Here is a 12,311-nt window from a genome sequence, read left to right on the forward strand (position 1 = left end):
ATTTCACCTAATACATCACCTTTATGCCATTACAGTAACACAGTTTACACAGAGAACACAGTTTACTTTAGCAATTTACTTTGAAGTAGTTACAGTAACATTAGATAAGGGTGTGCCATTGACTTTGATATAACAGAGAACACAGTTTACTTTACCATTTTTAATGGCTTCAAATTATTCTCTTCATCAATTGAACCTCTGTACACAATATTGCTTGTTTTGTGACATATGATTTCATTTCGGAACCATCATTGGCATTTAGATACCCATTAAGTCAAGCGTGTTTTGAGTACTTTCTCTTGTTGTCAGACTGAAGAGCTTTTAATCCACACAGCTTAATCTCTAGTTTTGCTTGCTTTTTCTCTCTTGAGGGTTGTGGAAATGTATTTTGTATTGTTATGGCTAGTCTATTGAGTGTTCACAGCCTTTGTTTCCTCATGTGGCGAATGAACATTCCTATGTGGTTTATTTTAGGATGATTCTCTTTGTAGTTTATTTAGTTTAGTTTATTTGTTTGGTTTTGTTTCTCTTGTAAAGCTCTAGTTTTTTTGTTTGGTATTGTAAGGCCGGGGAATACCCCTTGTATATCTCTATATGTTATCATATTATTTTATGACTTATTCAACAACAACAAAATAAAGTTGCTTATATTGCATTTAGGATTTCGCTTTAATTAATTACTAACCAGTCAATGTAATGTCTTTATAATAGTGCCTAGTAGACACCCTCGTGGCTTGACACGCGGGTTTAAGGTTCAAGCAATGGTTGAGAAAGATGGAAAGCTCAAAGTTCCCATACCACAGGAGTATCTTGCGCCAGTGGGGGATCATGCCTCTAAATTAGTCTCCAAAATTGGTGTTAAGGTCCGAACACACTTGCCAGACTTTAGCATTCGCAGGTGGAAACATGTCAACGAAGAAGTTACGGCACCTATGTTTCAGCGTCTAACGGTAAAATTTTTACATAATTGATTGAATTATTGTAATATAATTAATTATGACTTACAAGATTTGTGGCTATTGCTAGGATCAATTTGACATGGAAGGTGAATCCACTAATGTTAGGAAAGCGGTGGCAACAAAGTGTGGACGGAGCTTGAGCAGCCACACCTACAGACTACGAAAAAAATACCTGAACCTTAAAAGTGCTAAGGGAGAGGAGTATGCTAGAAGCCACCCACCGCCTGAATGTGACCTCGAGAAATGGAAAAACTTGATTGACAAGAAGTGGAATGATACCAATTGGCTGGTAAACTTTTCTTATGTTTATTTATTGTTGACAATTACCTTGTCTTCCTAATATATATATTTTTCTATTGGAACTTGTCCTTGTAGAAGCAATCAAATGCTAACATTGACAATAGAAATCAATTGAAGACGAAGCATAGGTGTGGGTCAAAATCTCTCCCAGTTAGGGTACACGAGGCGGTGGGTCTTCTTTAATTTTGTTTCCCTTTTTTTTTTTTTTAATAAAGATGATTCTACTACCATCGTTCTTATTTCACTTACTATTGGAACAAAAAAAATCAGACAATTGCAAATGGGGGCCAACTGCCAGAGTTGCCATGTGTTTACAAATCTACACACTTTAATGATGTCACAAAGCAGTGGATTTCTTCGGAGTGCGAAAAGAATTATGTATGTATATTTACCTTTTGTATTAGGATGATTGCGATTATAATTGTATCTTTATTCATTTTTCTTTTTTTTTTTTTTTTAAATGACAGGACAATATGATAAAGATCCAAGCTGAACATTGCTCCGAACCTGGTACGGTTCCAATTACTCCGGAGGAGCTATCTGTGAAGGTGCTGAAGCCAAGGTCGGGATATGTTAAAGGACTCGGGTTGAGGCGTTCCTTCTCTGTAAGGACTACCAGTGCTTCGACTGACAGTGACTATGTGAGGCGTCTAGAGATGGAAATACAAGAGCAAAAGGAGGAAATTCAGTCACAAAAAGAGGAAATTCAGTCACATAAAGAGGAAATTACAGCACACAAACATGAAATTCAAGTACAAAGAGAGGAAATTCAAGCACAAAATAAAGAGATAGGGAAGATGAATGGGTCGATTGACGAGCATTTTGAGATCACATCAAACATCATGGAGTTTCTTAAGAAGCAAGGTTTCAAAGGACAATTTAGAGAATGAGGTATCCCATGAACTCGTACATCGCTTTTTTGGTAAGTCTCGCTCGTTTTATCAATTTATTTTTGTCATGTTGGTTAGTATATACTAGTTAAAGTACAGTAGTTTGACTACTTATTAACTAAGATTTAACAAGTTTGAAGATGTATTTAATGAAAATAGATTCATTATCAAAATTCTTACTTAGCATGACCCTAGTTAAAATACAGACTAACCGAAGTAGAGACAAAACTATGTGTTTACTTTTTTGTGTATTTTTGCTAGGCAGTGTTAGGAGTTGCTCTGAGTTAGTGATGTGATTAATAATGGGTGTCTCTCTGATTGAGATTTTCACAGTAGTAGAAATGAATGAACATTTATTGAGTCTCAGGTAGTGGGTTGGTCAGGTTTTGTATATGACTTTATGATTGCTGCTGTTTTTTATTTGCTTTAATTATTCTTTTGGATTGTATTGCTTTTTTGAACACCATGAAACAACACTTGAACTCATTGAAAACATGTAACTAGATGTACTCTTTCTGTCTTCAATATCTCTGGCATAGTTGCTATCCGTAAACGCCAACAACTCACCATCTCCTCATTTCTTATAATGAATTCCATAGTTCACAGTCCCTTTTAAGTATCAGAGTGCTCTCTTAGCTGCCTGTAGATGAATTTCCATTGGTTTTTCCATATATGTACTTATGAGACAATTAACAAATATCATGTCCGGTCCCGTGGCAGTGAGATACATTAAACTACCCACCAGCTGCTTGTAATACGTCTCATCAACTAAGTCTCCATTTCCATCTGCTTATTTTGAAACCTAGAACTATGTTTTTCCCCAAAAGTCACCTTGCAATCTATTTTTCCCCAAAAGGTATGTTCAAATGTTTTATCTATATACATATATTTTATTTCAAAAAACAAGAAAATCATTAAGTTCATAGGAGAACAAATATCTTCATCTAGGATACATCTATCTCTTGGTTATGTGTCCCGAGATTTTAGTTGATTTGCTCTTATTCAACATCCCCTGGAAAAAAGCTAAAGTTTTCTTATGTCAAGTAGCAAGAGGAATAAATTATGTTTATAACCAAACTGCCCTTATAGTTTCTATGCAAAGGTAATATTTCTATAGCTGTTGAACAATGCGAATTGCAATGCACAGGATAGTATCGAAGAAAGTAACTTTTAAAGATGAAAATGTTTACAGATCTTTAGCATTTTAAAAATTGCAATTTTATGAAAAAAAAATTTAGTCATTGTTACAACATTATGTTAATAGCATCATAATTCAGAGCAGTATAAAATGTTTACTCAATCATTGGAACTCTTGATAGGATAAGTAATTTAAAAGTAAATTATGGGGTTTCCATAATTAAGATTAATGCTAATCCTATTGTCAGTGCCATTTCAGATGTAGAAAAACTGAAGTCAATTCTAAAAGGTTGGCAAGTAGGCCCTAATTTGCGCGCGCGTGCCGGGGGGGGGTTTGTTGGTGTTGCTTCCTATTGCTTCCATCTTGGTGACCAGAAAGTTTTCATTACAAAAAAACCATCTTCTAGTGCTAGTTTTTTAGGTAAATGAGATGGTAACGGGTGGGGACTGGAACATGATTAAGCTTGTAAACACGTAGACTAGTGTTTGCTGTCAATCCCAACCCAGCTCTACTTGACTAAGATATCTCCTTTACTAACCCTAAAATTGTATTCAAACACAACATAACCTCATCATAATTAATTGATGAGTTTTTTAACACGTTCTGGACTCCTTTCAAGACAGATTTGAATATCCTCAAGGCAGCATTACATGCCAAACTGTTGATTTCCTTGGGAACAGTCACCATTGATCCTTGACCTTAACTGATGAGAACACGAATCATCTTTATGCAAAAGTCCAAACGATTCAGATCCCATGACAACCATTTAATGGGATAATGCTTCCATGAGCATTTAACAAATACTGGAGGTCCAGTAGTAGGGGTTTTAGCTGATGGTTCATAATTTACCTGCTTATTTAAGGCATCATCCAAATCGCTACTTCTTATCAAAATAAAATCATCAAGCAGATCTAGGCAGATATTCCATAACCAGATGCTCTTACTGTCGGGTCCAACCCGGAACACTGCATCAAAGATAGGCTCACAAACAGTTTTTGCCATCGAAGGGCAGTTGACAGAGGTATCAAGTTTGTGCAGCAAATAACACCACATGTTTAGGCAGGACGAGTGAACTGATATAATACGTTTACTTGTCACGAAACCTATTATAGGAGTCATTATGAGTTTTTCACTCTTAGAAAATCCTTCTCCTTCTCTTCCACTATTATTCCCTCTTGCCAATTTGTTTGTATTTTACACTAGATTGGGTTAGTAAAGATTTTCGGCTCATAAATTAAGATTGAGAAGCAAAACATAAATTGAACTCAGCTGGGACCGAGTTGAATAATGTGATAAGTAATCCTTTCTTTGGTGCTGCTGGAGTCTGCTGGTGTGTGTTGCTACTGGTTTTTGCGCTGCTGGTGTTGCTACTGGTTTTGTGCAGTTACTGTTGCATGTTAAACCTGCTGGAGTCTGCTGGTGCAGCTGTTTCTTGTGCAGCTACTGGCTCCTTTAATGTATGTTGTTAAACCTGATGAGTGGTTGGTGCTTGATGTATTTTTGGTAAGAACTTTAATATACACATATTGTTGACAAGATGCTGCACCTACGGACATATACATACACAGCAATTCAACACAACCACGTCATCCTCCACCGATGACCAAGGATAAAACCTCTAGATGCAAATATTTAGTACACCTATTAAAGACTCAATTACTATGAGACCACAAACCCGACAACAACATTAACATGGTAGTTCAAGATACAATTCCACACATGTGTGTGTTCAACACTCATGAAACAATAATCCAATTTTCATACGTATTTCAAAACACTTTTTCCATTTCACAAAACAAGTTCCACTTCCCTCTTTGTTTTAACAAAACCAACTCCGTCTCTTTAGTTGTCACAAGACCAAACCCATCCCTTTTATTTTACAAAAACCGATTTCTACCAATAAGGAAGCCATAACTCACATTAGTTGACTACATACATTTCAAACCCATTTCAAAACCAAAGTTAACCCCTTAGGCATTAACACCTTCACCCACTCACTTCAACAATAGAGAGTTACAATTTAGGTTCATTATTCTCGATTTTAATTTATCAATCAAAATATGATTTAGGCCTTTTTCCTTTATCAACTACAACATGCTAATTTACACTCCAATTAGCCCAAAACAACTCTCAATGATAACATAACCATTTTCAAATACCCAACCCTAGGTTCCTTCCCATGATTTCAAGCAAATCCAACATGGATATGATTTTTATGCAATACAAAATTACCACATGTCTATCTATAGACGAAGTATTGAAAAAGAACAAGGAGAATCCCTACCTCGAATAGAGAAGACGGAGATGAAGACCAAAGACCCACGTGCTCCAAATCCCAAGTTTCTCAGATTAAAACAAAGCTCTCGCGAAGCTCTACCTTTCTTCCAAAGGAACTAGAGTAGGAGACCACCGGGAATAGATCAAAACTTAGAGAGAAGGTAAGAGTAGAGAGAGAAACTCTCAAGGGGCGGTTTTTAAAAGTTAAGAGAGGAAAAGTAGGTCAAAAAGTGATCCAAAAAGTGAAATCACGGACTGATGTAGTCGACTCTCCGCTCGAGCGTAAGACACAGACTCACGCTCGAGCGTGAAAAGAGCCGCTCGAGCGCTGATTGCACACTTCCAGAAGTTTTGCAGTCTACTATCTGCTCGAGCGTAAGACTCCCCGCTCGAGCGTATGGACAAAAATCAAAGGATCACGCTCGAGCGTAAAAACTACCGCTCGAGCGGACTAACTACAGAGTAAAGTACTGGGAGATGGAAAATTACGCTCGAGCGTCCAAACTGCCGCTCGAGCGGAAAGGCAGCAACAAAAGCCTGCTCGAGCGTAAAACCGCCGCTCGAGCGGAGAGACCAAAACCTGGGCAAAATTTTCAAAGCTTTAAAACACAACCAACTAATTCCCAACTTGCCCAACACAACCCAAAACTCTAAAACAAAGAGTAAGGGATAGAAATGAGGATAAGATAACAACGAATCTACGGAACTGAGTCCAGATTATAGATATACAACAACAGGGAATACCGGGATCGCTATACATACCCATTAGAAAATAAACCTCAAAGCTTTGAGGAAGTAATGACAGGTCTTGAAGCACCTTTGTAGAAAGAGGCTGTTAATAATGAAATTGAATCCATTATGCAAAATCATACATAGGAATTGGTGGATCTTCCACCCGGCTCTAAACCTCTTGGATATAAATGGATATTCAAGAGAAAAATGAAAGCGGATGGTTCAATAGACAAGTATAAAACAAGATTTGTGGTAAAAGGTTACAGACAAAATGAAGGTCTGGACTATTTTGACACATATTCCCCTGTGACAAAAATAACATCCATTCGCGTGCTTATTGCTATTGTAACATTGTCTAATTTAGAAATACATCAAATGGATGTTAAGACAGCTTTCTTAAATAGTGATCTAATTGAAGAGATTTATATGGAGCAACCCGAAGGGGTTGAAGTGCCAGGGCAAGAAAATAAAGTTTGTCGGCTTGTAAAATCTCTTTATGGATTAAAACAAGCACCTAAGTAATGGCATGAAAAATTTGATCATGCTATGCTTACTAATGGGTTTGAGATAAACAAATGTGACAAGTGCGTCTATGTTAAAAACATTGACAAAGGTTATGTCATCGTTTGTCTTTATGTGGATGACATGCTTACCATTGGAAGCAGTCAAAACATGATCAAATCAACTAAGCAAATGCTGAATAGAAGATTTGATATGAAAGATATGGGGGTCGCAGATGTTATATTAGGAATGAAAATTACTAAAACATCTGACGGATATGCATTATCTCAATCACATTATATTGAGAAAATTTTTGGTAAATTTATCAAGGATGATATGAATATAGCTAGAATACCTATAGACATCAATCTTTATTTATCAAAAAATAAAGGTGATATAGCGATCCCGGGTTTACCCTTGTTGTATAGTGATCCGGACATGTGTCCGTGGATGTTGGTAGTTGTTTATTATCTTGTTTACATCCTTTCCTACTTTGTATTTGAGTTATAGGATGTGTTGGGCGGGTTTGTTACAGGTTGGTTGAGTTTAGAAACCAAAACTAGTTGCCCAGATTTTGGCCTGTACGCTCGAGCGGGGGTTTGGGCGCTCGAGCGGGGAATATACCCACCCAGTAATTGTTGTGCAGTGTTGTACGCTCGAGCGTGGAGTTGGCCGCTCGAGCGGAGGCCTGGTTCTGCAAAAGTGCTGGGCGAGAGCATTCTGCGCTCGAGCGGGAGGTTGGCCGCTCGAGCGGAAGTCTGTGAGTGGCCGCTCGAGCGGGGTGTTTTACGCTCGAGCGGAAGACTGGGTTTAAATCCCGAAATTGTGACTTTTCAAATCACTTTTTCACTTTCTCTTCTCTCTCTTACTTTTCCAAAATCACCATTGTTGAGCCTCTCACTCTAGACTCTACCTTCTCTCTAGGTTTTGATCTAGTAGGAGTGATTTACTCACCTTTGGCCTTTACAAAAAAGTTGTTGATCGTCGAGGGCTTCATTTTAATCTGAAAATCTCGGGTTTTGGAGCACGTTGGGTTTTGTCGTCTTCTCCTTTGGGACTCCGAATTTGAGGTAGGGATAACCTACTCCTCTCTATGGGTTTTGTCTTTAAATTTTGGTATTTTGAGATGTTGGGCTTGGTTTGGTAATCTTGTAAAGGTTTGGGGCTTTTGTGTAATTTTTACAAAGGTTGGGGTTTTATTCATAATAAACCTAGATGCATGTTTGGCATAGAAAAAAATGGAATGATTGTTGAATCATTGATGAAAATGGGACCTAAGGGTTGAAATAGTAATTATGGAAAATGGCCTAATTACATTGTTTAATTAATTGGGATAATTAATTGGTGAGAAATGAGGAAATGAAATGTTGATTGAATATCCATTTGTGCATTTATTTTCTGTTTTAGAAATAACTGCTTTGGGCTATCGGTGGAGGATAGTCGAGATTGTTGTAGACAATGCATGATGATTAGGTAAACGGAAACTAATCAATGGAATGTGTCATGGAACTTGACGGTTGATAGAATACATTAATTGTGTGTATTGTGTGATTGTATATAGAACCAATGTGTTTATATACGTTATGTGTAGAGGAGGAGATAGGGGATGTACTCCGCGGTTTAGGGGAAGATAGGGGATGTACCTCTAAACCGGATAGGTATTGGGAGGAGATAGGGGATGAACTTCGTAGACAGAGCTCATATGCTTGTCTAGAGAAGTGAAGATAGAGCTCATATGCTTATCTTTGTGAAGTGTGGATACAGCTTATATGCTTATCTGTGGATATTGTTGATATACATATCTGTTGTAGAGTGTGTGTAACGCCCTCAAAATAATAACATTAAACCCATCAGATAATACAAGCATTTACATATAAACTAACCACATTCCTTTATTTCATTGAGTTTCATTACATAAGTATTACATGTTAACATCAAAACAAAATGCCCTACGGGCTTACAGCTTTCCAAGTTAACACTTGGGTTCAACAAAAGAGTACTAACTCATTTACACATTAAGCCCTTGGCTTGAAGTTACATGTAATACATCAAAAGTAAAACAACTACACTATGTCCGCCTCTAGCCTCCCAAGCTATGTCCTTGGAGGTGGCATGCTTCCTGTACCTGAAAATGATATTCCCATATAGGGTGAGCCACAGCCCAGTAGAAATACACTAAACCAACCATGGACAATGACTAAAACGTTAGCAATTGATAGTTGGTCAACACTGATACAATCACATAAATTACATATTTATGTCAACGACTTACAAGTCCCAATTACTTTTCATCTTCCCTTTTTCAACAGATAAGCATGCTAGCTCTATCATCATTTCCACAGATATGTATAAAAACTATATCTCACATTCAGATAAGCATAAAAGCTATATCCACATTCTCAACAGATATGTATATCAACAATATCCACAGATAAGCATACAAGCTGTATCCACACTCTACAACAGATATGTATATCAACAATATCCACAGATAAGCATATAAGCTGTATCCACACTTCACAAAGATAAGCATATGAGCTCTATCTTCACTTCTCTAGACAAGCATATGAGCTCTGTCTACGGAGTTCATCCCCTATCTCCTCCCAATACCTATCCGGTTTAGAGGTACATCCCCTATCTTCCCCTAAACCGCGGAGTACATCCCCTATCTCCTCCTCTACACATAACGTATATAAACACATTGGTTCTATATACAATCACACAATACACACAATTAATGTATTCTATCAACCGTCAAGTTCCATGACACATTCCATTGATTAGTTTCCGTTTACCTAATCATCATGCATTATCTACAACAATCTCGACTATCCTCCACCGATAGCCCAAAGCAGTTATTTCTAAAACAGAAAATAAATGCACAAATGGATATTCAATCAACATTTCATTTCCTCATTTCTCACCAATTAATTATCCCAATTAATTAAACAATGTAATTAGGCCATTTTCCATAATTACTATTTCAACCCTTAGGTCCCATTTTCATCAATGATTCAATAATCATTCCATTTTTTTCTATGCCAAACATGCATCTAGGTTTATTATGAATAAAACCCCAACCTTTGTAAAAATTACACAAAAGCCCCAAACCTTTACAAGATTACCAAACCAAGCCCAACATCTCAAAATACCAAAATTTAAAGACAAAACCCATAGAGAGGAGTAGGTTATCCCTACCTCAAATTCGGAGTCCCAAAGGAGAAGACGACAAAACCCAACGTGCTCCAAAACCCGAGATTTTAAGATTAAAATGAAGCCATCGACGATCAACAACTTTTTTGTAAAGGCCAAAGGTGAGTAAATCACTCCTACTAGATCAAAACCTAGAGAGAAGGTAGAGTCTAGAGTGAGAGGCTCAACAATGGTGATTTTGGAAAAGTAAGAGAGAGAAGAGAAAGTAAAAAGTGATTTGAAAAGCCACAATTTTGGGACTTAAACCCAGTCTTCCGCTCGAGCGTAAAACACCCCGCTCGAGCGGCCACTCACAGACTTCCGCTCGAGCGCAGAATGCTCTCGCCCAGCACGTTTGCAGAACCAGGCCTCCGCTCGAGAGGCCAACTCCACGCTCGAGCGTACAACACTGCACAACAATTACTGGATGGGTATATTCCCCGCTCGAGCGCCCAAACCCCCGCTCGAGCGTACAGGCCAAAATCTGGGCAACTAGTTTTGGTTTCTAAACTCAACCAACCTGTAACAAACCCGCCCAACACATCCTATAACTCAAATACAAAGTAGGAAAGGATGTAAACAAGATAATAAACAACTACCAACATCCACGGACACATGTCCGGATCACTATACAACAAGGGTAAACCCGGGATCGCTATAACCTCCCCCCCTTAAAGAATTTCGTCCCCGAAATTAAACACAAGTTTTCAAAAACAAGTTTTTCTCCAATTTAAACAATGTTACACTTGAACATTCAACAATTCGACCCATTACCGGTCATCCCATCCCTTTAAATAGAGACATATCACAATATGTAAACAACATATGTATTTTCAACATGCATCAACATTATGCACTATCTTTCCAATGTCAACAATATATTCAACATATATAGTGTTACATCCAACTACCATATGAGGCAAGTTTCAAGACATGCTTCCAATAATCAAAACATTCTCAATGTTTTACAACTTAAGACATATACAAAAGCTCTTAAGTTCAACATAATGTAAAATTTAAATACAAGATCACACGTCAACAAACAAGTCCGGATATTTCTCACGGACTTCCAACTCACGTTCCCAAGTGGCTTCCTCCACTCCGTGATGTTTCCACAAGACTTTCACCAAAGGAATGGTCTTGCCACGCAGGACCTGATCCCGCCTATCCAAGACCCGAACCGGTCTCTCCTCATACGAAGCATCCTCATCTACCTCTAAATCGCTCCAATCCAACACATGTGATGGATCTGGCTCATACTTCCGAAGCATACTCACATGAAACACGTCATGCACTCCGGACAACTGCGGCGGTAAGGCTAACCGATAAGCAACCTCACCTATCTTCTCAAGGATCTCAAAAGGACCAATAAACCGAGGGGATAACTTCCCACTCTTCCCAAACCTCATCAGGCCTCGCCTAGGTGATATTTTCAGAAAGACATGATCACCTACCTCAAACGCCAAAGGCCTCCTCCTACGGTCGGCATAACTCTTTTGTCGACTCTGGGCTGTAACAAGCCTCCTACGGATAAGCTCAACTTTCTCCGTCGTCTCCCTAACCAACTCCGGACCCAACAAAGGTGCATCACCCACCTCGGCCCAACAAACTGGAGACCTACACGGTCGGCCATACAAGGCCTCAAACGGTGCCATACTGATGCTAGACTGAAAACTATTGTTGTAGGCAAACTCTACCAATGGCAAGTGCCTCTCCCACGTCCCACTGAAGTCCAGGACACAACCCGGAAGCATATCCTCGAGGATGTGAATAGTACGCTCGGACTGTCCATCAGTCTGAGGATGATAAGCCGTACTAAAGGTCAACTTAGTGCCCAGTGCACTCTGCAAACTCTGCCACAACCTAGCAATAAAACGAGGATCTCTATCTGAGACGATCGTCACTGGGACCCCGTGCAATCTCACTACGTCCCGAATATACAAATCGGCAAGATGATCTACCGAATCTCTCACGCGCATAGGAATAAAGTGCGCCGACTTAGTCAACCGGTCTACAACCACCCAAATAGCATCACTACCCCGCTGAGTCCTCGGAAGACCTACAACGAAGTCCATAGTGACATGCTCCCACTTCCACTCGGCAATAGGCAAGGGTTGCAACAAACCCGCTGGCCTCTGATGCTCGGCCTTCACTTGCTGGCAAGTAAGGCACTTCGATACGAAAACAGCCACATCTCTTTTCATACCCCGCCACCAAAACTGGCGACCCAAATCCTGATACATCTTAGTACCTCCCGGATGCACCGCAAGGCGCGAATGGTGAAACTCTCGGAGTACTTCCTCTCGGCAAGACTCCGGTACA

This window comes from Camellia sinensis, chromosome 13, assembly GCF_055761805.1.
Source record: "Camellia sinensis isolate YWXY chromosome 13, ASM5576180v1, whole genome shotgun sequence".
In the NCBI taxonomy this organism is placed as follows: domain Eukaryota; kingdom Viridiplantae; phylum Streptophyta; class Magnoliopsida; order Ericales; family Theaceae; genus Camellia; species Camellia sinensis.